This window comes from Rousettus aegyptiacus, unplaced genomic scaffold (genome assembly GCF_014176215.1).
Source record: "Rousettus aegyptiacus isolate mRouAeg1 unplaced genomic scaffold, mRouAeg1.p scaffold_m13_p_8, whole genome shotgun sequence".
Taxonomy (NCBI): Eukaryota; Metazoa; Chordata; class Mammalia; order Chiroptera; family Pteropodidae; genus Rousettus; species Rousettus aegyptiacus.
In genome coordinates this window covers 54,243,938-54,270,663 of record NW_023416311.1, presented here as the reverse complement: position 1 = coordinate 54,270,663, position 26,726 = coordinate 54,243,938, and the positions used below count along the sequence as shown (strand labels likewise).

The window sequence follows — 26,726 nt, the reverse complement described above, 5'->3', positions numbered from 1 at the left end:
TTTATTTAAAATATTTTATAGCTAATAAAATATAGTTTAAAAAGACCAGAGAAGTGATTTGATGACCTAAAGAAGAGAGTAAGGAAGCAATGAGTACCAAAGTGGAAGCAAAGGGAGAGTGGGTGAGAAGAGATACTCAAATATGAACAATTCAAAACTAGGACCATTCAGGAAAAACATGTTTTGCCTTGGACTAGCCTTAGATGTTAGATGAAGTATAGCAGAATCTTCTCTGTAATGGTCTTACTAGCCGTATAACTTCCTTGTCGACTCCCCAGAGTAAAGTGAGATGTCAGTGAATGTGAAGGCAGGGAAAGAACCCAGAGAGCGACATCTTCTCTCAGTTCTACCTTAGTCAAAAGTTTTCTTTTTGTATTTAAATAGACCACTTAGGACTGGTGGAAGCATTCTTATTTATGAACTATCCATCTTACCAATCACTGGAGATATGCAAAGAGCACACTGAAACTAAAGGTTAAAATTTCCTTTTGAGCTCTTGGATTTTGTCGTATGTTTCCTTCTACCTTTACCTAAAGACAACTGTGGAAGTTAGACAGATGGTTCCCGGGATCATTGCAGAGTGCCTCTAGACTTCTAGAGAAGTCCAAATTATTTACAAAATTAAACAAGATGTATATATACCAGATCAAAGCAAAGATATAAAAAGTCACCATAAAGATAGTATCTTCAAATGAAGGAGACAGAGATAACTAAAGATACTGCCATATCTTCTGTGAAAGTCAGAAGGAGGGGTGGGAGCTGAGAACTCATGGGAGTTTAGGGTCTTACAGTGGCAATGGATAGTCCCAGAAGCACAATACATGCCTCTGAGGAAAAGGTAGCCAGGTCTGTGAATTCCCAATTCTAGAAACAGTCATCACCTTCCTTTGAGGACTCCTGAGAACACACTCTGGGCACAGACACCTACGTAACAAGGTAGGGTTTGGGCCTCAAATACACATGTGATTGTTTGCCTCAGTGAGCAGGACCAAGCATGGGCCTAGACAACTAGAATGTTTCAAATTGTGTTCCTCAGAACCCTACGGTTTCACACAGTTGTTTCATGGGCTACCTCAGGGAGTGCCAAGGAACTGAGCAGGCAGATCTTGTTCCTCTGCCCCACCACTGTTTCCACGGAGCAGCTGTATATTATACTGGAGTTCTATGTAGGATCTCTTAGGGACAGATTCTGCTGCTAAAGGTGATCAAAAACTCACTTGCAATGCTTCGAGTGTATTCTTTAAATTCTTCCCCACAGGCTCCACCTTAGTGCCCAGGTAGCCTCCAATGGAAGTTCCTTGTTTGTTTATATCTATGACCTAGACCTCTAAGGTATTCAGTAAGGAAAGAGGAGAACGAGGCCATATAATCTCAGAAATAAACCAATCAAAAGTGGGCATACAATGCAGAAGCTTGAAGTTTTTAACTTCTCAGCCCTTTTCATTGAAGGCCAACATGTGAAGCTCAGTTAGGAGTAGATTCCTCCAACCAGCAAGGCATTGAAAAATATACGAGGCTACTTTTGGCTGTTACAATATTGGGGCGTATTAGTTGTAATCTGTAGTAGGGGTCAGGAATGCTAAACAGCTGTCATATGTGGGATAATTCCATATAATGAGATCTGCAAACCCCATACTTAATGAAAAATACTACAGAACCCTTGTCTCTTCCCAACATAGTAAAATCTTGGAGAGTGCTCTTGGAATTCTCCCTAGAGGTTAAAGAATGCAAATATTTGTATTTTATATAAATCAGTATGTCATACTGTCATAGCATGATAACATTAAACATATAGTTAAATAACTATTTCCTAATTCTATCCTTTCTGAGTATCATTTTGAAGTCCTTATAGATCCTCTGACAACTGTTCCATTCCTCAGTTACAGTTTCGCTGTAAATCAATACATCAGCCATCTGGTTCTTAGACATTGGCATCTCATGAGCTTGAGTTGATGTGAGTCAGTCTATGAGGCAGATCTAGTTTCAGGCTTCAGAACAAAGGACTCAGATGAAGGATTGCTCACAAACTCTGGATAGCCTGCTGGTCTGTCCTTGGAACATTCCTGCCTTAATTTGAACCTTCTTTACAACATAAACATTCCCTTTGAAGAAATTAAGATGAGCAGATCCTGAAGTATTACATTTGAATGCATGTGAATGAAAATTTGTATTTTGTCATTGTTGCAAATCTGGATGGCATCAGGAAGTGGTACCAAACACAATCACAAGCAGAGGTGTATGATGTTATATATTAGGGGAAAATACAAACAATGTTGTGTAAGGTTTTTCTCTAGTATTCCTCTAACCATTAATAACCTCCTTTTTATTTTATGTAACTTTATTATACAAATTTTATACAATATGACTAACTCATAAAATTTTAATAGAATTAGACACATGGCTAAAAATGGTACCTATTATTGTAATTATTTAAGCAACTTTATGTCTGAGAGTAGAACCAAGTGAGTTTAGGTAAAACAATCCCTTTGAGAAAAGTTATTTGTTTGCTAATTTGATGAGTTATGGGGAAATTTGTCCTTAATTCAATAGTCTAAACCAGGGTCAAAGTGAATAAAAAGAATTGGAGGATTTTAGTCTCTTTTCCTGGGAATGTAGTATTCTGTGACAAATCGAATTCTGATATTTTTTCCTGAATGGTAAGAAGTCTTAATGATATCTAGAATAAAAAAACAACAGTAAAAAAACTGAGTATTTATAAAATGTACATTGATGAAGCATCACTTTCTTATTTTTGTTACATCCAATAATGCATTTCTAATGTGAAAAAATGCATGACCTCAAACTAACAACAGCATAATAACAAGACATTTTTTGAATGCTGGATGTGAACAACACACTTTGCCAAATGCTTTTATATTGCAGAGTGCCTAGTGAGAAGTATTTCTTTTAATCTAGAGAAGCTTCCAGATAGTTGTTTCTAGATGGAAGTAGCAGGTCCCTTGGAGTAAATCATTACTGGAAAGGCTCTATTTCCAATTTTTGATTTCCTAGATTTCCTAGTTTTTGATGATTTCCTAGTTATACAAATGCACAGAGAGCAAATGATAAGAGGGGTCTTGGAGGAAGGATGTAGCAGAACCTTCTGTGACCTAATAAAGCTTCATCTTCCCAATGTCCATGGCACTAGGAAAAGTCTAGTAAATTTACTTAGATAATAATGTTCCTTTGGAGAGACATAAGAACAGACCCCAAACTCTTGTGAGTTTTGAGCCTATTCAAACTTCTACAGTAAATGGAAATGGCACAAACTGAGATTTTTTCCAGCAGGAAAAGGTACTAATGACCCTAAGGGACAACTTGGCTTGAGGAAAGATGCATAGAATTGTGGCCTGGATTCAATACCAGACCTTTGTGCAGACTTAACTTTGGAAGAACCTAACCATGCCTAATGATTAGATTCACAAAATTCCTGGAAAACCTCTTTAGTTTATATGACACATGCTCAGCTATCCAAAGCTCTTTGGATGGATTGAGGAAAGGAAAGAGAGGTTTTGAGAAGATAATTACAAACACTTGTCTTGCCTTTGCAACTATAGGTTTCAACAGAGACTCATAGAGATAATAATTTCTGTTCTAAGCCAAGTTGAGGCAAAGCTGAGGGTGACTTGGGTTAGATTTTTCTGAGGTCAAGCCCCTCTTCTTTCATGGATAAAGAAGCTCATAACGGCACAAGGATTGTCATTTACAAATGTGCAGATTGATTAGTACACAGCCACAGAGAGGAATGTCTTTATTGATAACAAAGGAAAGGTTCTACTGGTGTTGCAGATTGTGTATATTTTACTACATTTCCAAAATTATGTAATATTACAAACACACACACACATACACACAATAAGGGAAGGGCATTACTCCTGGTTCTCCTGGATGCACCATGTGTTAGGGTGACATGATCATATATGAGTCGTGGCTGGTAATGAATTCAATTTGCATGTTTCCCTTTTCCCTTCCTGCCCTTCCCAGCCATCACGACCCCCACAGCTATCCCAAGACTCTCAATAACAACAGTGTCTAGGAGATGTGGACCCTCCTGTTTGCTGACAGGCTATGATACCACTTAAATAATAGCCCCCGGTAGCCTCTAGGAGATGCCCCCCTCTCTCTGCACAGCTCGGTTTTGGGGGGGCATTCCTGTCACATCGAGGCAGAAGCAATTAAACCGATTGTGGCTTATTAGTGGCCACTTAGTTCAGGAACAATAAATTCAAGGCTCTGAATAAGAATTTGGTTTTGCGTGGTGAAAATACAATGCAATATACCAATGATGCGTTAATGAATCATACACTCAACACCTATATAATTTTATTAACCAATGTCACCCCAATAAATTTTTTAAAAAAAGAAAGAAAGGATCTACTTCTTTGAGATAGACCCGATGACCTCCAGAGGTCACTTCAATGTCACTTTAGACATAATAAAGGGGAAAATGCAATCGTAGATCAGATTTCATAAGAGGTGACCTCTGGACACATGTGTTCTTTTCATGCTTTAGATATCCACGGAGCAGAACTGTGTCCTCACACAGCTGGTACTGATGAGGACTTTATAAGTATCTCCAGTAATTATTAACTCCCTCTGCAATGGCTTTCTTTTATTTTTAAAAATAAGTTAAAAAACTTTTCAATTACAGTTGTCCTATATTACCATATTAGTTTCAGGTGTACAACATAGTGATTATACAACTTACAAAGTGATCACCCTAATAAGTCTAGTACTCATCTGACACCATACGTAGTTATTACAATATTTCTGACTGTATTCCCTATGTTGTACTTTACATCTCCATGACTATTTTTATAACTGCCAATTTGTACTTCTTGATCTCTTCACCTTTTCTACCCAGGACCCCAACCCTTCTCATCTGACAACCATCAGTTTGTTCTCTGTATCTGAGTCCGTCTCTGCTTTATTTGTTCATTTAGTTTGATTTTGAGATTCCAAATATAAGTTAAATCATATGTTTTTCTCTTTTATTGCTGTTGGAACAAAGCTCAAAATACTTAACATGACCTATTATCCCTTAGTTAGGCCCACTTACTTTTCCAGCCTCCTCTCCTCCCACTCTTCTTCCAGCTATACATGGAGAACATAGCAGGCCACTACTCAAATGATCCAAGTATTCAATAAATTTAAACCAGAGGCATGCAAAATGCAAAGGACCGAGAACAGCAAGTCAGAATCAGTCTTGAAGAACAGCAAAGCTGGAGGAGGTGTTTTACTCACTATCGAGGCATAATATAAAACAATGGTAACAGTGCGGTGTTGGCATAATCACATACAAATAGGCTAATAGAATAGAAATAGGGAGTCCAGAAATAGACCCACACATACATGGATACAGTGGGGAAAAGATAGTCAATACACAAATATTTCATATTCATATAGGGAAAAAATGACCCCAAATCCCTACCCCATACTATACCCAAAAACAACTTTAGATGAATTGTGTATCTAAGTGTGAAGTGAAAAACAATAAAACTTTTAGAGAAAAGCATGGGAGATTGTTCGTTTGGGGATAAACGAAAAATTTTTAAATGGGATACAAAAAGTACCAGATATTAAAAACAAGGGCAAAACACTATGTTTCTCGAAGAACACCATTAAGGTAGTGAAAAGGTAAGCCAATGGATGGGAAATAGTTGCAATACAAATGTCTGACAAAAGACTTATGTATCAAGAATAATTCAATAATAAAATATTCAATAATCTTATAATTCAATAAGAAATTCAGTAAGAGAAAGAAATATCTTACGCAGTAGAAAAGTGGGTAAGATATCGAAGAGACATTTAATGAAAGAGAGTATGGAAACGTGAAAAGAAACTCAACCTTGTCAGTCATCAGAGTTATGCACATTAAAATTATAATGTGATATCTCTGCACACTCATCAGAACAACTAAAATTTAAAAGACTGATAAAACCAAATCCTGTTGAGGATGTGGCACAACTTGAACTTTTATGTACTGCAGGTGGGAATGTAAACAGAAACAACCAAGTTAGAAACTGGCAATGTTTATTTAAACTGATTATATGCAATTATATGTAATCCTATTCCTAGGTATATACTCAACAGGAATACATATGTAGAAAATGTGCATAGGAATATTCATAGACACAATTGTAATAACTCTAAATTGAAAACAACCCAAATGTCCATGGATAAATAAATTGTAATATATTCATACAATGGAACACTATATGCAATGAAGATGATGAATAAACTAAAACTAAACAAAATAAAGTGGATGAATCACAATGTTGAGAGAAAGAAGCTAGACACAAAATAGTACATACTATGCAATTCAGTCATTTATCTAAAGTTCTAAAACAGGCAAAATTAATGTACTGGAACAGAGTCCATGTAATTCTAAGGAGACATAGAGGGTTCTGGGGTGCTGGCAAAATTCTGTGTCTTCACCCAGGAATTGGTTCAGTTTATAAAAAACTGTAGGTGTGTTCAATTTATATATATATATAAAAAATCCTTGAGCTATACATTCAATATATGTAGTTTTTAAAATATGGGTAATGTTTAAGTAAAATAATTCACTTAAAAAAAATCATTTTGGAAAGGGATCTCCGAAGCTGCCACTATGTCTTGTTTGAGGGAGGCCCTAACTCTCATGAAGTTCACCAAAGGGAGCTGCTGGGAATCCCTTTTTAAAAGAAAAAAAGAGATCTGTGGGAATGATAATTAAGTTAGGTCATGGGTACATGTGATTTCGTTATATTATTGTCTCTAATTTTGTATTTGTTTTAATTTTCCATAATAAAAGCATTTTTCCTCCTAAAATCTATGAAATATCAAACTTAATTTGCACTCAAATCAAATCAGCACCACTGCAATCTTTTTCTATTCCATCTTGTATGTTAGCCCCCTAGGGGAACATTGTCACCAAATCTTTTTAATCATGTAGGAAAGCTCTCCCCTTGGTCCCTTAAATCTTTGGTTCTTCCTTGTGTATTCTGCTTTTCTCTCTTTGGAAATGAAGGTGTTCACTATTTTCTCTCATTCAAGATTCTACCAAACAATTACGTTGTCTTTCATCCTGGTGTCAGTGCCTAATGAATGACTGAATGACAAATATAAACTATGGTGAAAACATAGGGAAGTAGATAAGACTAAAGACTATAAACTGAGATGTCAGGCTGATGAGAGGCCTCATGTCAAATCAACCAAAAAGGAAATGATTAATTATGGAAGTGTAGCAATAGAGATGTCCCCAAGTGTTTCAGTGAATGACGCAGGTTAGAGTCCAAAATAGCAGGCCAATTGATTTGGAAGTGGGAAAATTTTTTTTTTTATCATTTGTATGTCATGTACAGGTGGCCTTATATTTACACCCCCCCAAAAAATCGAGAAGTGCTTTAAAAGATCAATAAAGTAAAGCTACAGATAAAAGTTATAATTTTGTTTTCTGTATGCCAAAATATTCTTCCTAAATTAGGGGATAGAAACAGTACTTTACAAACCGATTTTTACTTACTTATTTGTTTGTTTGTTTTTAATATTATTTATGTTAGTTTCAAGTGTACAGCATAGTAGTTAGACACATATAGTTTATAAAATGTTCTCCCCCACCCCCGATTAGTCTCATACCAACTTGGCACTATACATAGTTATTACAATATTATTGACTATCTTCCCTGTGATGTACTTCACATCCCTATCAACTTCCAACTAGGGACTATTTTGTAACCACTAATTTGTACTTTTAATCCCTTCTCCTTTTTCATCCAGCCCCTCAACCTCTCTCTCATCTAGTAATAACCGGTTTGTTCTCTGTATTTATTAGTCTGTTTCTGTTTTGTTTGTTTATTTATGTTATTCCACATACAAGTGAAATCACATGGTATTTGCCTTTCTCTGTCAGACTGATTTCACTTAGCATAATACCCTCTAAGTCCATTCATGTTGTTACAAATGGTAAGATTTCATTCTTTTTAATGACTGAAATATATTCCAGTATATATATGTACCACATTTTCTTCATCCAATCATCTATTGATGGACTCTTAGTTTGCTTCTATACCTTGGCTATTGTAAATAGCACTGTAGTGAACATAGGGGTGCATTAATTTTTTCAAATTAGTGTTTTAGATTTCTTTGGATGAATGCCTAGACATGCAATCGCCATCTCATAAAGTAGTAGTATTTTTAATTTTTTGAGGAAACTCCAGACTGTTTTCCACAGTGGCTGTACCAGTTTGCAATCCCACCAACAGGGCATGAGGGTTTCCTTTTCTCCACATTCTTGCTAATACTTGTTTTTTGATTTATTGATGATAACTATTCTGGCAGATATGAAGTGATATTTCATTGTGGTTTTAATTTTCATTTCTCTAATAAGTGGCCTCAAGCAATTTTTGTATGCTTATTGGCCATCTGTATTTCCTCTTTGGAGAAATATCTATCCAGGTCTTCCCCTCACCAAGTTATGTCTGCCTGCCTGTCTGTCTGTCTGTCTAAACTTATTTACTCATATAATTTTTTGTGGGAGAAGGCACTGGGCATTTATATTTTTTATTAAATATTAGATATACTATATATGTTACTTAGAAACTTTTATATACTTAACAGAACACAGAATTTTTTTTCCAGATTAATAAATACGGCTCCAGTTCATTTCTTTGTATATATATCTATATGACACTTTGGAATACAGACACACCATAATTCTTCATCCCTCCTTGATTGATGGTTTTGGGTTGTGTGTTTTCAGTTTTCCTGCCACTCAACATGCTCTTGCTTTTTGCTTCTGTAGATAAGTTATTAAGAGGGAGAGTTGGAGGTCCTTTTTATTTTAACTTTAAAAGTTAGTTCTTTGTTGCCTTATCTAAAGGCTGTTGCAATTTACATTCCCACAAGCAATATATTGCAGAGCCTGCTCCCTATTTTCTGGTACTATCATACCTTTTCATTTTTGTCCTTCCGAAATGTGAAAACTGTATTTCATTGTTGCTTTGGTTTGCATTTCCCTAGTTACCAAGCATGCCAAGCCTTTTCAAATAGTAACTGTAATTTTTATGTCCTTATCCATGAGTTGTCTGTTTATATTCTTTACTCCTTTACCCATATATATATATTTTGTCTCAGAAATACTGTTCACAATATATTCTTCTATGTGCGATGGAAGTGAGGGGTGTGGCCGCCCCAAATCCTCTTTGGCCCAAATTATTAAAGCCTTGCCTCAAACCTCCTTTTCACTTAGATGTAGAGACTTTGGTTCCATCCCTATGAGTAGTTGAATGGTACTATTTAAAAAAGAAGATGAACAGAAGGAGGAGGTGGAGAAGGAAGGGGAGGAAGAAGGGGAGAAGGAGGGGGAGGAAGACGGGGAGAAGGAGGAGGAGGAAGAAGAGAAGGAGAAAAACGCTTCCCTATATCACATAATCCTCTGCTATCTGTGAAGCCTACTGCTGCTACACAATTCATGTGGGATTTATATTCCAGCAACCAAAGAGCATAAAACCCACCTGCAGAGACCTTGCAGTCTGGAGTGCCAGTGTTCAGGAACCATCCGCTTAATGCCATGCTGCTCTATTGAAAAACGCGGACTCCTTCTGATAGCCTCACTTGAGGGAATAGAAGCCCCAAGCGTAGAAGGCAAAATGACAGGGCTCACACTCTCCCGTACCCTGTGCTTTTATCCCACCTTTTTGAACTTCCTCAATATTTGTCTATTCTTATCCCACCCCGCACCCTGCTTTTATATTTTTGCAAGAGTGCCTCACTCATATTTCTAACATTAATGAGCTTCAAGCTGGTTTCTAAAAAGTAGGAAAAAAATAGAAAGAGAAACCTCATCTTGCCAGCCAATGTGCCTCTAGCAGGCTTTCTCGCAGAGAGAGTACAGTGAGTCTCAAGGCCGCAGGGAGGCTGACATGAAGGGCAGGAGGCAGCTGTCTGCTTTTATTAAAATGCCACCTTGACCAGAGTCTGATTTCTTTGAAGGCTACTTGACTATCGTTCAAATGCGGGACCCATGACACATGCTCTGCTGCTTTTGTCCATAAGCCCTCTCAGCATGCCAGTTAGAGAGAAGAGATTACAATTGTGCTGGCAGCCCCCAGCCCATCACTTTCCCACACCTGCCCCGCTCCGTCTGGTCCTATCGGCCTCTCCAAAAGGGCTTCACTAGCATGTCCGGTTCAGCACAGTTACTGTTTCTTTTCTTGTTTCCAATGCGTGGTGACAGTTTATCCTCCGATCCTGTCAAAAAATCCTCCAGAGAAATCTAAGAAAAGGATAACATGGATGTGCTTGCATATTTCAACCCACACAGAGACCAGCTTGAAATGACAGGTGATGCCTGCATTTGTGCAAATAGTAATTTCTCCACGAACAATTATTTTTGTAAAAAACCTTTTCTATTTAATCATATCCCAAGAATATAGTTTGTGTTTAGGATACTTTTTCTCTTAAAGGAAGACCACTGCCTAAACAGTTTCTTCCCCTTTCCTTTTTAAAGGGCTTTATTGAGGTATAATTTACCCATAAAACTCACCAATTTTAAGTGTACAGTTTGAAAAGTTGTGGTAAATATATACAATTATGCAACCATTACTACAATCTAGTTCTAGAATATTCTCATTACCTAAAAACTGCTCTCTTGCCACTTTCAGTCAATCCCTGCTCCTACCTCCAGCCTACTCAACAACTGATCTGCTTTCTGTCTCTGAAGCTTTTCCTTCTCTAGAAATTTTATATAAATGGAATCATGCAATATGTAGTCCTTTGTGTCTAGCTTCTCTCACTTAGCATGTTTTTGAGGTCCCTCCCTATCATTGCATGTATCAGTATTTTGTTCTTTTTTATGGCTAGATAGTATGCCTTTGTATAGCTGCACCATTTTGTTTATCCATTCACCAACTGATGGACATCTGGGTTATGTCAAGTTTTTGATTATAGTACCTCTATTATGGACATTCGCATAGAAATCTTTATGTGGACATATGTTTTCATTTCTCTTGGTAAATTCTAAGTAGTAGAATTGCTGGACCAGATGGTAAGTATATATTTAAGTTTCTAAAAAAAAAAAACTGCCACTCTTCAAACAAATTCTTAAGAAATTCTCATGTGTAAGGTTGCATTTGCCATGAAATTACCCAATAAAAAGGATAAATAAAAATCCTGAGCGTGATTTGGCAATATTTTTAGAAATGGAATCACAGAACTAAGGAAAGGGAGTATTCTTAAATTCTATTCCATTCCTGCCCAGTCTTTAGCCAACAGGCCTTCTTTAGAACTCTGCCGACAAAGAAAGAGTACGGATTCACCTCTGGCTCCCAGTGCTTTTGTCTCCCCTTTCCTCGACAGGCCTCTGTGCGCTTTTCAATTAGGTGCCACTTGTAGATTTCTCCTTCTGAAGGAGCAGGAGCAGAGGATCATGGATGCACAGGTCTTGCCATCTCTACAGCCACCAGTGGAGTAGAAGCTGTGAGAGGGCACTTCATTAAGGGCTCTGAGGGCATCTTACGGGCTCTGAGGCTCCTTCCGCTAGCCGTCTGGAGCCTGCGAAGTGACAGGCCAGGATTTCCCTGATCTTTTTGTAACTGTGGATTTTGGATCCCTGGGATCAGAGGAGAAGCTAGACTTTGCCCTGGTTGTTTGGGAGGGCACAAGGCCGTGATCCCAGAGAAAGAAGAGATTTTCCAATTGTGGTTCTGCTACTTACAAGTTTTATGACCTTAAGCAAATGATTAACCTTTATAATGTTCAATTTTTACCTGGCAGGGTTGCTATGAGGATTAACTGGGATAATGATAAGATGCTTATAATGTGAGCTCTTTGATGGAAGGGAATCTTTGTATGTCTCTCAGGAGCCTAGAACAGTGCCAGGCACATAATAGGTATTTCATGAATGTTTATAGCATAATACCTGGAGAGATTATTCATTCATTCATTCATTCATTCATTCAATCTTTTGTTTAATATTTACTAAGTGCCTACTATATGTTTGTCAAGAGCTAAGCTGAGCTACCAGGTATCAGTAGCTGATTAAGACAAGTCAAAATGAAACGGTCAAGACTTTGGTCACTTACTGTGATAGTAATGGCACTAGAGAAAGCACCAATTTTCCCACTGTTCTATTTTCCTCCATGGAATAACACCTCTCAGGGTTAGATGGATCAGCACAGACCTGGAGAATTGTCTCACTATGAAGGGAGTCCTGGTCAAATGAATCCTGCCATTTTATGACCTTGGGGGCTTACAGGTGGGAGAGAGGTGAGGGAAGAGGGGGAAGAGCTAAAAGTGAAAAAGTACTCAGTATTGAGTAGAGTGGAGAAAAAAGTCTTCAAGTTTTCTCTCCACCTCTCCTCATTATCCAGTCTCGGCAAAGCACTTGAGAAGGCTTCTAGTTACAGGCTCCGACAAAGAGATCTCCAAATGGAGATCGCCTTGCTAAGAATACGGATATGTGGATATGCGTAAGAGCAGGAACTGTCAGGGAGGCCTGAGTCCCTGACTGCAACACCCTTCAGAGGTTGCGATGCCTGGCTGTGCACCAAGTCTGGTATGGTGAGGGCAGCTTTATTCCATCTGACCTGCCAGGTACAGCCTTTGTAAATACATAAGATTGGCCTGAAAAATCACACAGGTTTTTGGCCAGGAACCAAACTCCTTGATGTTAGTATTAGAATGGATACAGCCTCTGCTCTCACAAAAGCATACAACTTATTGAGTAGGCAGACCATAAATATGCAAACAAATAAATATGTAATTGGAAATTATGACCAGGATTCTCTGAAGGTGGTGATGGTGATGGCAGGGAGAAACCAGACTCTAGGGAGAGAGAATAATAAGATGTCCCTGCCATTATTAGCATGGTCAGAGGGGCTCGCTGAGCTAAGAACTGAGGATGAGAAGGAGCCAGCCACCTGAAGGCAAGGAGGAGGGGCTGGCAGGGGTAGGGCACATAAGCTAAATAAATGTAATTCGTTTTCTACTTAGCTGTATCAGGCTTTAACTAATTACAGACCTTCTGCCTAGAAGGCAATGTGATTTCTGCTGAGGCTCATCCAAATCTGTGCAATAACCCACAAATTTATAACAATTTTTTCTTTGATATAAAAATTGGTACATCCAGTCAAATTTTATTTGTGGTTATGCAGATCTTAAACACATATGAGTCAGATGTTCCTAGGATCAAACAGTCTTTTGTAAATTAGAATGAATCTCATTGTGTATCTGTGTATATAGAGAGAAGCAAAAGAATGTTTTGCTGAAGCTCCTTAGTGTTCGTGATCTCTCTGATTACTGAAGACTGAAGATGCTGCGAAAAGCAGTGGTTACTTTTGACTTTAGGGAGAAGAGATAGGGCAGTGGTTATTTTTCTCATGTGGAAAGATACCCTATATTCCTCATCCTGTCCTCCCTAAGCCAATGATGCAAAGTTTATTGTCAGGAATGAGCTGGGTCTTCCAGGAATTGTGAGAATCCAGCTTACAGCATCCAAAACTTATTGTAAGCTATGTTTTTACACAAGATTATCTATCTTATAAAAAAAATCCACTTTTTTTTCACAATTATTGTTTATGGTCAGTTCAAAGAAGCCAGTCCATTTCACAAAGCCCTACCATTATGCACCTAAATTTTCAAAACTATGTTTTCAGAGCTCTCTTTGAAGAAGGTGGATTGAGGTACTGAACTATTTGTATTCCTAATTTATTATTAAAATAAGGAGAAAATTATACTGTGAAAGGAAAATAGACTTGAGAGTAGACCTGAGTTCTAATCCTTTCTCTACCGCTCGCTTCCCAGTTATGTGACTTTGGGTAACTTCCTTTGCTGCCCTAACCCTTAGTCCCTTCCTGGGATTTGCAGTCTCTCACAAGGATGTTGTGGAGATGAAAGATAATTCATTCAGAGTCTCTGGCATATAGTATGTGCTTAGTAAAGTAAAGGCAGCTATGACTGCAAATAGATTTCCGACTGCCATGACTGGGACTCAAAGTATACCGAATTCACCACACTTTAAAATTGGAGCCATCAAGCTGGGTTTTAAGGGACCTGGAAGATGAGTTTCTGGAACTTTATTCAACCCTCCTCCTCCTGATATGTGATTGTGAGAATGCAGCTTGGAAAAGAGAAATTCACTCTAAAGCCCATAGATGCCTTTACTGGACAGTGCGAGATAGGAGTGGGAGTCGGGGTGGCTACGTAAGGGCGGGGACATCGTAAGAGTTGGAGGGTCCAATGAAAAAGAAGTTACACAGTCCTCCTCCCCTCCACCATTCTTCCTACAAAGGAGGCTACCTTAGGGCCTTCCTGTATCTCAATGAAGATGTGAGCTCCTAAAAAAGAGTTCTTGCAGAGCCAATTAGAGTGTAGACTTATTAATTAAATTGTTAGGATCAACTTCTGCTTTTATTTGTCCCGTGACCTGAGTTAAATTGCTCATCTAATCTGAGTCTCACACTCTTTGTACAAAAAGGATTTGAGGTGATAATATTTTCTACTTTAGAGTGCTGTTTGGAGAATTAAATTAGTTAATAGATATGCTTACAATAGTATCAGTCAAAAATTCCCTTTGAAAGTGAATTCCAAAATATCCTTCCCCATTGCAGTTTTAGAAATTTTTAAACATGAAATTTCAAGAAAAAAATTTTAAATAATCTCTTACACCTCATGCAAGTAAGATATAGCAATTATCGTTGACAAATGACAGATTCAGTAAGCAGCTGAGAGGGTTGCCGTCCTTGGAAGAGGGCTCCGAAAATGGAGAGGTCACTGACACAAACTTCCTCAAAGCACAGCCACGGAGGTGGCTGGTCAATTACTGTAAACTACCTGGTAGTTTAAATCTAATTTTAAATGGTCTTAATGTTTATAAAGCCTTGATTTTTAATTTGTCTTTGAGAAAGTGCTATCTCAATTTTTAAAATCCCCCTGAGCTCTGTGACTCATATCATCAGAAATCTGACCTTTTAAGGAAAAGGGGAAAATTTAAGTTGTTACCTTGACAACAAAAGGTAGGCAGGATGCTTTGAGCTCTGGTGTTTCTGCTATAAATAATCCATCTTTGGCCAGACACTGGCCAGAAAAATATTACTGTGAGCATGAAAAGGAATGAGCTTGATTAGCTAGGGGGAGAGATTGTTTTAATCACCAATTTTAGGAGTCATTCCCAGAGGCATTTTTGTAGCAATTAACCAATAAACTAGTAAGAGAGAACGAAATCAATTTCTAAAAATGAGAATTAATACGAATAAAGACTGATAATGCTTTTTTTGTTATAGGGCTTTCTCTATACTTGTACTATGGTCTAAATTCTGTTGTTTGCTTTTGTAATATTTATTCTCTGGTTTCCCAACAACCTATAAAACAGAACAAAGAGAAGCCACCAAGGAACTTTGGTTCTTCAGCCATAATCTGCATGATGTTATCTGAACAGTAGCAGGAAAGGAACAATAATAAAGTTGAATGGCTTTTAAGATATTGTGGATTTTTTTAAAGGAAAAAATGAAAGTCCTCTTTTGGTTGAAAGTAACAAAAGACTACTGAATTTTTTTTTTTTAAACCATATGTACTCATGGATGGTTTTAAGATTTATGGCTGTGATTATGTTTCTGCTTGCTGACGTAAATTAGTCTTCTGGGAAGTTCAAGTTATTTCTCAATAAGCTTTAATAGTCTGTGAGTCAGAGTAGGTGCTGCTGATAATGAGTCCTGCAGGGTTTATAGGACTGCAAGTGAAAAATTGAGGGCCATGTCCATTAATAGCCTGTGGAAACAGTGCATAAAATAGTCCCTGAATAAGACCCTTTGCTCTAATAGATTCTAGCTGCTTTTCAGCAAATATACTTCACCCAGGAAGATTTCCTAAAGTTACCTTCCATTTGGGTGAGATTCTCCATGATTATTAATGCTTCTTATTGTTGTACTGGGTCAAAATGTTACTTTCAGACTCACATGAGAAAAATAGGATAAGTTGAATTATTTTTTCCAGTTGATTGTGTTTTTCTTAAATTCCTACTCTGGGTGATTGCAGGGGGACTGCTCTAGATAGAGACACTTAAAAGACATAACCAAATGCAGCATGTCACCCTTGATTAAATCTCAGTTCAAACAAGCCAACTGAAAATGGCAATTTGAAACAATCAAAAACATTTAAAATAGATTGTATATGAAATAATCCAAGAAATGATTATTCATTGTTTAAGGTGTGATAATAGCAGTGCGATAACGCTAGAAACTATCTGTATTTCTTAACATGCCTGCTGAAGTCCGTAGAAATGATGTGTTATCTGGGATTTGCTATAAAATATATTTTTTCAAAAAAGAGGATTATATTATAGAGGAAATATGGTGACAAAAATCTATAATATGAATGAGATATATGCGGGCTCATTATATTATTGTATTCTTGTATTTGTTTGAAAATATTCAAAATTAAAAAAAAAAAATTCTAACCTAAAACAGTCCCTCTGCCCTCTTTCCCAAGATAGTGCCTTAGAAAGACAGCAAGTATATTCTGTTGCAGTGGGGAGAGGTACAGAGTCAGAGCCTTATGGCATTATCATCTCTGGGCCCTCAGAGATGATGTCTATGAAGAGGTCTATAACTTATGTAACTGCATCAGGTTAGCCAGTCATGGTTGAAGCCCCATGGTTTCCTCTTGCCCATTTGTCTCTCACCTCTGCTACTGCTAGTGCTACTGATGTCCTGAGGCCTGGCTGTGATTCCCAGTAGGCCCCTGGCTTGGGTAATCCACATGGTGGCTATCAGCTACAAAGCCACATTGCCCCTTTCACAGACACCTGTCTTGTCTAGTGAGTTTACCAACCGATACCCTCAGCTCTTTCCACATGCCACCTCCTCATCTCAAGACATGTGGGAACTTCTAGCTCCCCTACACTCCAGGAGAAAGCCATAGAGAATCAACAGAGCTGAGAGGACCTTCAGTACATCTTTTAAGCACTTTTCTCAGCCCATTTTCTTCTCCCAGGGACTTGCTGGATCTAGTGGATAGCGCTAACCTCTGGACTTCTCTGAGAAGCACATAATCATTCCATAAAAGACCTAGAAAAGGACAGATTAAGACTTTTGCTCTGAAATCAGCCCAGACTTATCTGAGTACTTCTCCGTTCCCTGAGGCCTGGCCCCTGGAGCAGCAGGGAAGCATTTTTCATTCACTCGCACTTCTCTTCCTTTGGGTACTGGAAACATTCCCAAAAGGGAATGGCACTTACAACCACCTGAAACTATTTCATTTGAGTGTGTGCTCATTGTCTGTTTCCCTCACTAGAATGAAAACTGGGTAAAGGGCAGGGATCTTATTGATTTTGTCTACTGCTATATCCCTAGAAATTTAAGCAGTATTTGGCACATATTAAGTGCTCAATAGTCAATGAACAATCACTGTTTCTATAGCACTCATTTTGAAAATTATATATGTATTAGTATAAATACTTGATCTATATCAGTAACTTCCATTACAACTGTTTCTGAAACTTGCTTGATAAAAATGAACTTGAATGCTTGATTCTTGATTCTTTCCCTGAGACTCTGATTCTGTAAGTCTAGGGTAGAAATTAGAAATCTGCATGTTTTATCAGTGCCTCCCACCCCAAGGAGACTGCTACCATTAGGCAACTTTGTAAAATATGGCTCTAGAACATAAGCTCTACAGGGTAGATACTTTATCTGGTTTCAGTCATCAGAAAGATCTGGCACATAGTAGATTCTCATTACATTTGTACTGAATGCATAACGACTGACATTTTGACTTGGTATTTGGTATTTTCTATTCAACTACTAGACTGAACCTTCCTATAAAGGTCGGGTGGGTTAATTAACAACAACAAAAAAAGCACATCGTTTGGCCTTCTAGCATTATATTATATTTCAAACCTTGTGGGTGGGAATGTAGTTTTATTTTTTTACTACCACATTAACAAGAGACACAGAATATAGCTATCAAGAAATTAGCCGTGTTCTTTTCTAAAGCTGAAATGAAAAAAAGTATTATTTACTAAACCATAGCAATTAAACCTTATTACAAATAATCGTGAATGGGGCAGTAAATCTCCTGTCACCTTTTCAGATATCAGAAATGTAAACTAAGGGTTTTTTTTTTTTTCAGTTGTGTTTAAGCATTAGGTAGATAAATAATTATATAAAATGCATAAAGGCTACCATTTCTCTATTATTTTGATACTTCTATACTTAAGATCCAAACACTGTGAATGCGAGCAGGGAGGCAGCCTGGAACCTCAGAACTATCACTGGACTCGGGAGAAGCGGGGAGGGCAGAAAACCTGCTTCTGATCCTGATTCACTCAGCTACTAATTGATTGTATGACCTTTGTCAAATTATGTCCCCTCTCTGGGCCTTGGTTAGTTTCTTCCATGGTTAAAAAAAAAGTTTGAGATTGAATTAGTTGATTTCTGGGATTTATTCCAACCTAATCATCCTAATTTTTTTTTTTTTTATTCAAAAGCAAGGCACTGCTCTAGACATTGGAGTTACCACAGTGAACAAAACAGACAAATGCCTGCCCTTGGAGAAGGTATATTCTTGTAGAGGAGATAGATGATAAAAGGTAAAGAAGCTAAAATATGTAGATAGATTAGAGATAGATAGATGCTAGATATATAGATAGATGAGAGAGAGAGAGAGAGAGAAAGAGAGATGATAGAGTGCCGTGGAGGAAAATAAAGCAGGCAGTAGAGTGAGGGTAGCAATATTAAATAGGATTGGCAGAAAAATCTCCACTGAAATTTGGGAAAAGACTTGTTGGCTTCTGACAACATAGAATTCAGGGGTCAAGTCCATTGGGCAAAGCTGTGGCCAGAGGCAGAAAACAAAGCAGTGGGGTACAAAAACAAATTCCTGAAAGAGCCATGGAAAAGTAAACCAGTTGAGTGATATAACTGGAAAATATAGTGATTACTCATCTCTACCATTATTGTCATGTAAGATTTGGGTGCAGTGTTGCCAGATTTGCTCTATTCCAAGAGAAACTGAATGTGTATTTTAAAATGTCTCCCCCTCCCCAGTCTTTTTAAAGATGTTTAGTTTTCTAAGACTGCTGTAACCAAGTACCACAAACTGTGCGACTTAAAAAAAAAAAATAGAAATTGATTCTCTCACAGTCTACAGGCTAGAAGTCCAAAATCAAGATGTCAGCAGAGCCATGCTTCCTATGAGACTCTGGGGAGGATCCCTTCTTGCTGCTTCTTAGCTTCTGGTATCGGCCAACAGTTCTTGCCATTCCTCCACTTGCAGCTGCATCACTCCAATCTGAGTCTCTGTTGTCACACAGTATGATTCCTTCATAGGTCTCTGTCCCTTCTTTTCTTTTTATAAGGACACTAGTCATTGAATTAAGGACCCGTCCTACCAATTGACCTCATCTTAACTAATTACATGTGCAATGACCCTCTTTCCAAGAAAGGTCACATTCCAAGGTATAAGGAGTTTGGACTTCAACATATATTTTTCAAGGGGGACACTATTTAACTCATAATGCCTATTGATTAATATAAAAAATTTTAAATACTCCATTAGCACTTTATAGGGAAAATAAATCATATGTGTGGCTCACAGGTTATTCATTTCCAAGCTCTGGGCCAGAGATTAAGGAGCCTAACAGAAGAACTGTAAGTTTGATTAGAACATACATGACTCTCTCTGTTCACCTCTGTGACCCCAGTATGTAGAGCAGCTCTTGCCAGAGTACTAGCTGACATAGTAAGCAAATGAATAAATGTAAGTATGAATGAATAAGTGAGTGATATTTCTTTTATATATCTAAATAGCTGAGAAGATATTCTGTTACCTGTAGTCGATCAAAACTATACTCAATGTTTAATACATTCCACAGGTTTCTACCCAAGTTCAAGCAGGGCTATATAAACTAGTATCCCCGTGCCTCTCCTAGCACTCCCCCTCCTCCTTCTTCTTCCTTAGATTTCTCTATATCAGGAGACTTGGGCTCGTATCCGAAATGCTGCACAGCCACCCTGTTCTGTTTTGTGCTCTCTTAAATGCCTGTCTTTTTTTTTTTTTTTTTAATCTGTGAGACTGTCTGGTTTGTGCAGTATCCAATCTTCCCTTTCCTTAAAGGCAGAATGCCTGATAATTTGACCAGATGAAAACAACATTTTTAAAGCCTAGATCACTGGCAGCTCAAAAGTTAGATATAAGTGTTAGTCTTGGAGCAAGGTTTCTGGAATGCTCTTTATATTCTGTCCAACTATCCTGCTTCCTGCTTGAAAGGACAATGTGATGACTGGAGCCAAAGTAGTCATTTGAGACCATAAAGCAATGTTAACACTAAAAGCTACACACTAAGAATGGTGGAGTGAAAGAAGCTTGGCTTTCTGCTAATGTCTTAGAGCCACCATACTAGCTTGGGACAGATTACTTCCAGACTTCCCTTGCGTGAGAAGGAAAACTCCCCAATTTGTCTAAACTGTAGTGCAACTAACATTTCCATTTTCTCCTAGACCCACTCCTGCTCTTCCCAATTCTCTGTTTTTCAGGGAATGATATTTCCCAGGCCCTCTTGCCTGCTGCTCTTCAGAAAGAATCAACTAATGGGAGGCCCTGATTGAACACTGAAAGACACGAGGAGGGGAAAAGCCAGAGTGCTTCTTCTTTCCTCTGCTTCAGGGGAGACTCCGGCAATGGGTGAGTGACTGACTTACACCAGACAGCCTTCTCTCTACGAGGAAACTCCATCTTCTGCCAAGTGGTCCCAGCTTCAGGGGTCCAGTATCATCTTCATCTGGTGGTGGCAGGGGCTTTCTCCAGTTGCTAGACAACAGATTCCTCACTGAACCCTGTTTGGCTTCTTACCTCTTTCACCATCTGCATAACAAATTCCTGTATGAAATGACCTCATTTTGAAATATGTTGACTGGTTTCTGTTTTCTGACTGGACTCTGAATGATGTAGTCACTGAATTTTACAGGAAGGAAGCAATCTTTGTTTCTCCTAGCTGAACACTATGTCTGACTGTTATATTTCCCCTCGGAATTCATGAGGACAGCAGAGGGAGACCTCCAAGACCTAAAGCCTATTGATGTTGCAGTTAGGCCAGCAGATCCTTGCCATTTATGGCTTCTGCTAGCTAGATTTGACCCTTTCCTGAATCTTCTGTACCAATTTAAGAAAATAAAAATGAAAGGTCTCTCACCTTTTTTTTGCTGGCCAATCACATCTCTGTCAAAGATTCACCATGGAGCAAGCAGACAATTCATTGTGCACCCTTTTTCTCAGCTTTTGCCCCATGGACAAAGTAGAGGGTGGGACTCTCATTTCATCACAATCTTTCTATGCTTTCTGTTCCATGAGGACTCCATTCCTAGAGCATTTCCTAAATGTGTTCAATCAACAGTTAATAATCTTCCTTGGCACTTGACCTACAGCCTCCACAGATATCATCAGCTTGTGCTATCTGGGACCTGCTGCTCTGGAGCACAAGCTTCATTGCTTTCCTACTCCTTGAATCAGAAATGAATGTGCTGGAGATAGGAGGCCAGATCTGATGGGGACAAGTCCTCCCACCAATTCCAGCATTTCATTTGCACATTTTCCATTCTGCCCTAGGACTAATGCAACCTTCTTTAATTCTGTATTGGGTAACACAAAGGTTCATAGTCCCCATTCCTGCAACATCTTCTGTAGGAAATCTTTTGTGGAGTCATACAGTTAAAACTTCACATTAAAGCATAGTTCCAGTTTTCTACTGAAACATCATCTGTGTTCTCATCTTACAGCCCCACAGAGTGTATTTCAGTGCTTGATCACTCTGTCCCCTTGATGTCCCTCTCCATGAGGATACACCAAGCACACCAATAGCTCAGGTGGGGTCTGCATTTAGTTCGTCTGCAGTAGTACAGTGGTCCTGGTTTATTTCATCTGGGTGGCCAGTTCCTGTATGATTGTTCAACAATGCCACCCCCTTCCACATTTGTAAAGTATAATCGATTATAAGAATGAACCCAAATCTATTCACAGGTGATCACAAACATGCAAAGAGTCTAGAAGATGGTTCAAATATTCATTTATCATTCCCATGGAGGTTTCCTTTCAGACCATACAGAATTAACCACGGGTTTACCCTGGAAATTCTCTTCCCCTTTGTACTTTCTGCCCTCTCCTCAGGGCATCTGTGCTTCCCTTGTGATCAGGGCCAGCAAGTCCCTGTTTCCACCCCCTAAAAGATAAATTTTTAAATCTTTCAGTATGCAGCACCTGAATAAGATAAACAAAGCTCTCTTTGATAATACTGATCACTGCTCATAATATAACTTCAGTGTCTGCATGTTCTAGAAGATGTACCCTCCCCTTCAAGGGCAAGAATAAGGAAGAAAAAGAAATTGAAAGTGATAGCAGACACCACCCTGCTACAGAAGAGAATTAACATTGGATTAATTTTACAGTAGTGAAGAAAAATCAGTAAAATTAATTTTTAAAAAGTTTTAGGGAAAATAGAATTGGAATAAACAGAGACAAATCTGAAGTATTTCCAAGAACAATCCTTATTCTTAAGGGGTCTTTTTTCTTTAGTCTTTCTCTATATAATTGTTGTTTTATAAGTAAGTATTCCTCAAGATAGACAGATAAAGCTAGACAGGCAGACAGACAGATAGATAAACCTGCAGTATACACCCATGCCTGTTGATGATGAAACTGTGTTGGTGAGCTTCACATCATAGTCACCAATTATAGAAGAATGATCTATGAGAAAGGAAGCCTCTCCTGACATGGTAAACACGCGTTACGGGGAAGAAAAAAAAGCATGTTGTTCATATTCTTTAAAAAAAAAATTCTGTTAAAAAAAAGCAATTTTTTTTTTTAACATAGAAACTGTTGCAAGAGACATACAAATGCTGTGAACCGAAATGAAAACATCAATACATTGCTTCTGTTCAAAACATCTCTGCCCAGCTCACTGATCTCCCACACTCCTGAATAACATTGTGAACCTTCCAGTTATGTGAAAATAAATAATAACATGTTATTAATAATTTCCTGTATTTTTAGCATGTTGTTTTTTCTCTTTCTATGAGGCAAAGAGATAAGTTGACCTGGCATATTTTATCATCCATTCTCATTTCTTAGGCAGAATTGGGAGCGTGCAGAAGTCTTTATGCCAGTGAGTTCCTTGTAGGTGGTTAGAGGTGTTTTGCAATGGCAGGGTGATTGATGTACCCTAAATGATGCAGTTGCTTCGAAATATAAATGTAACTCCCTATCACTCACTATGCCAGACAGATTTTCTTCGTTAGTTAAAATGTGGGGTAACAACCCAACTAAGAAAAATGCATATGAGGTTACGACTTGACCAGTTGCTTGACCATCGCATTTAAGCATAGTCAGCTCTAAAAGGCATGCACTTTTACTTCCAATATGCATTTATAATTGGGAAATGCAGCATGATATACTATCCTCACAGTGAACTTGGGTGTTCCTGGGGAAAACATTCATCTCTACTTTGTAGAATCACAAAACATTCAATCTGGAAGGAGCCACAGCAATGACTTTATCCAGCCCTTTGATGATGTGAAGAAAATTAGGAAGCCTAGAGTTGTCCTGATTTTAACACTAAAAGTCTCATGTGCCAGGAAACCCCTCAGTCCTGAGATAGTTGGTCATCCTAAGATTAGTCTAGATTTGGGTCTTCTGATTATTGACTAAATGATATTTATCCCACATATCTTTGTTTTTACTAAGATTCTAGTCATTCTACCATTAAAGACAACTTGCAAATTAGTTTCGGTTTTCCCATACATTTCGTAAAGTCTTATTCCCATATGAGAGATACCTAAATATTATTTCACTTCATTCTCTTCCCAGTCTCTCCTTTCTTTTTATTCCTGGAAAGATGTAGATTTGTGTTGTTATGCATGGCTTACGCTGATAAATCAGTAGACATTTCAAATAAACAAACAAAATGAATTTGAGAGGTTATAAGTGTTTGCAAGTGTCACCGTGGAGACCAGAAAATGGATTGTCACCATGGAGACTTGCATAAACACTGCCTGTAATGATTTTTGAGTGAAATCAGATATAGAGGAGATTTGGGAAGGATATATAAATGGAGCTGGCAATTAGTATGGCTAGAGTGAGTTGTATAGCTGGAGGGTGTTAAATCGAGTTGACAGTCTAAAATATTTCTGTGCTTGCCATTGCTCCATCAGTGAGCAAGAAAAATCTTCAGGGAAAACCCCAAAATTTAGAGGATGAGAAGGGTGTGTTTCATCAGCTACTAAAATACTACAGAATCGAAGGTGATTTTCATCTACTCTTTCACTCCTTTTGTTCACACTGGTTATCTGCCACTGTCATTATGGCAAGTTCTGTATGGTTATGATATGGTGATAATGACAGCTGGTCTTTATTAAGTCTTCATCACATTGCAGGGACTGTGATGAGCCCTTTATTATCACATTGAATCTGAACACTAACAAGGAAATACAAATATCATCATCATTTTACCAATAAAGAAACTGAGGCACAAAGAAGTTAAGTAGCTTACCCAAGGTCACACAGCTAGAAAATGGCGAAGCCAGGGTTCATATCAGGCAATCCAGCAGCAGAGCACATGTTTTTAAATACTATTCTCTGATGAGAAGGTGAAGTCCTTGTTTTTGAGGTGCTTCAAATCTAAATAAGGTAATAAAGATAGAATTGAAGAATAACATTAGGGCAACAATGTGTATTTCTAGTACCTATACACAATTAAGCTAGTATTTAATTATAGGATAATATCTACAAGAATCTTATTCCTTTACCTCTTTCTCCTCTACAGATGTTATATCATTGGGGTTCTGAGTTGCAAATAACAGAATCCACATTAGCTAACTAAAAGAGAAAAGAGATATATTAAAGGGTATAAGTTTGGTCATGGGATAGGAGGCTTAGTGAGTCATAACTAAAAGCTACAGAACCCAAATTATACCCCAGTCCTATTTCAGCGTACACTCATGCATCTGTCAATAGACATTTAATCAAATTTACCTTAAACTGTATATTTAAGCTGTCAGGTGGATTGTCTCAAGGGTTGGAATCAGTTGAAATAACACTGGTTTTTCTCTATAAAATCTAATTCCTCACAGAACACCGGTGGACAGCATCCCATGGCCAAGATGTTCTAATTGTTACAAAGCTCTAGAGAAGGGATTCTTAGTGATATCAGGAAGCTTTGTGTTGAGCCAACCAACCATCCTGAGAAGTTTTGTCCAACAGCAAGGATCGATGGACTTTATTGTAGTCTTAAAGAGTGGCTGTGAGTATCAATAATCTTGGATAAACTTTTTTTATTTAAATCTTATCGAAGATTACTCTATAAATTATTGATAAACCATGAGAATCAACCTTTGTTTTGTACTAAGTACTCAGCAGACAGCAAAGTATACATGACCTTTTTCTTCTGAAGAGAAGCAAAGGACAATGTAAAGTCCACGGGATTTGTATTAAGATAGAACAGAGTTGTTTGGATATTAAATTAGAAACTATGGGGGTAGTGCCTGGCCCCAAGCAGACACTCTATAACTGGTAGTTCACTTCCTCCACCACATGGCCCCTCTGAATGTGAACAAAATTCTGGGCTAGGCTTGTTTAGTCAGATTAGTAGCAGCTCGTTTGTTTTTAACCCTTTGGATGCTGTCAGTTATGTAAAGATATTGTTTCCCATTTCTCATTGACTGAAAGTTTATAATCAAATTTGGGACCCAACTTTATCTAGAAAGTGTATAGGATTTTATGGCATGATTTTTAATATACTGGACACTTAGCTTCATCTTACTTTCTAATCCTTTCTTTCTCTTTCTCTCTTTTTAAAGTTTTTTTATTTGTATCTTCACTGCATTATGTGCATCTTTTTGCACTTAAATTCATTTTCGTGAAAAGTGGCAAAACCATTTGGCCACCCCTATAATACCCCAATCACTGATGCTGGAGGAAGAATAGATTATTGTATTGCTTGTGCCACCCAGACCGAGAGTGACAAGACAGCCTATTGATAATTTAATTCATGCTTCATTTTCACTGTCGTTTATAGATGTTCTTCCCCAATTCTGAAAAGGTAGCTAAGCCTTTTGTTCCCATGGACAGGCTCTTGTGTTATGGAGCCAAAAGCAGAAATTACTAGGTACTTTGCAGGTAAAACCAGCCTCCAGTAAGACAAACCTTTGTTTTCAAGGCATAAGTTCATGAAAGCAATTGCAGCAAAACATCGGAAAGAGAAAGGGAGTTCCAAAGTTTGGAGAAAGCAGAATTGGATCCATCTGAATTGCAGAGAGGTGTTAAAGCTTCCTTGAGGCTGAGGGAGTCAGGGCTCTGGCCACCTGACAGGCGCTGGGAACCAGCAGCACGCTCGTTCAGAGCATTCATGGCACTCTGGGGCACAGATGCGTCCCATGTGAGAATGGCCACGCGTTGTGGCTCAGGCACCTGAATGTGGGCCGTGAAGCACCTCCCAACCTTAGAAAAGTTTCCTATACTCAAGCTGCCTGTTTCTCAGGGAGCATGACCAAGATGAACCAGTCAGTAGGGTGTCCTTCCTCTGTAATTTGTATTTATGAGCCAACCAAGACTATAATTTAATCCTAGAGGAGTGGAGGCAGCTTCCCCAAATGAAACCAAGGATGAATTTCCCACCACCCCAGGCAGATATAAGCTTAGAGAGAATCTTCTTATTTTCCAACATAGTGTTTTTTAAACCCATATGTTATTGAGTTAATATT

At 38.2% G+C, this 26,726-nt stretch overlaps 1 long non-coding RNA gene across 1 annotated transcript in view; it reads left to right on the top strand.

Annotated features, from left to right (window-relative positions):
• Positions 1-25,260, top strand: part of LOC107518286 — a 68,306-nt gene extending 43,046 nt beyond the window's left edge. Inside the window, exons 2-3 of the long non-coding RNA XR_001598810.2 lie at positions 20,514-20,661; positions 25,098-25,260. This is a non-coding gene — a long non-coding RNA (uncharacterized LOC107518286). The remainder of the gene's footprint in view (positions 1-20,513; positions 20,662-25,097) is intronic.
• The last annotated feature ends 1,466 nt before the right edge of the window (positions 25,261-26,726 follow it).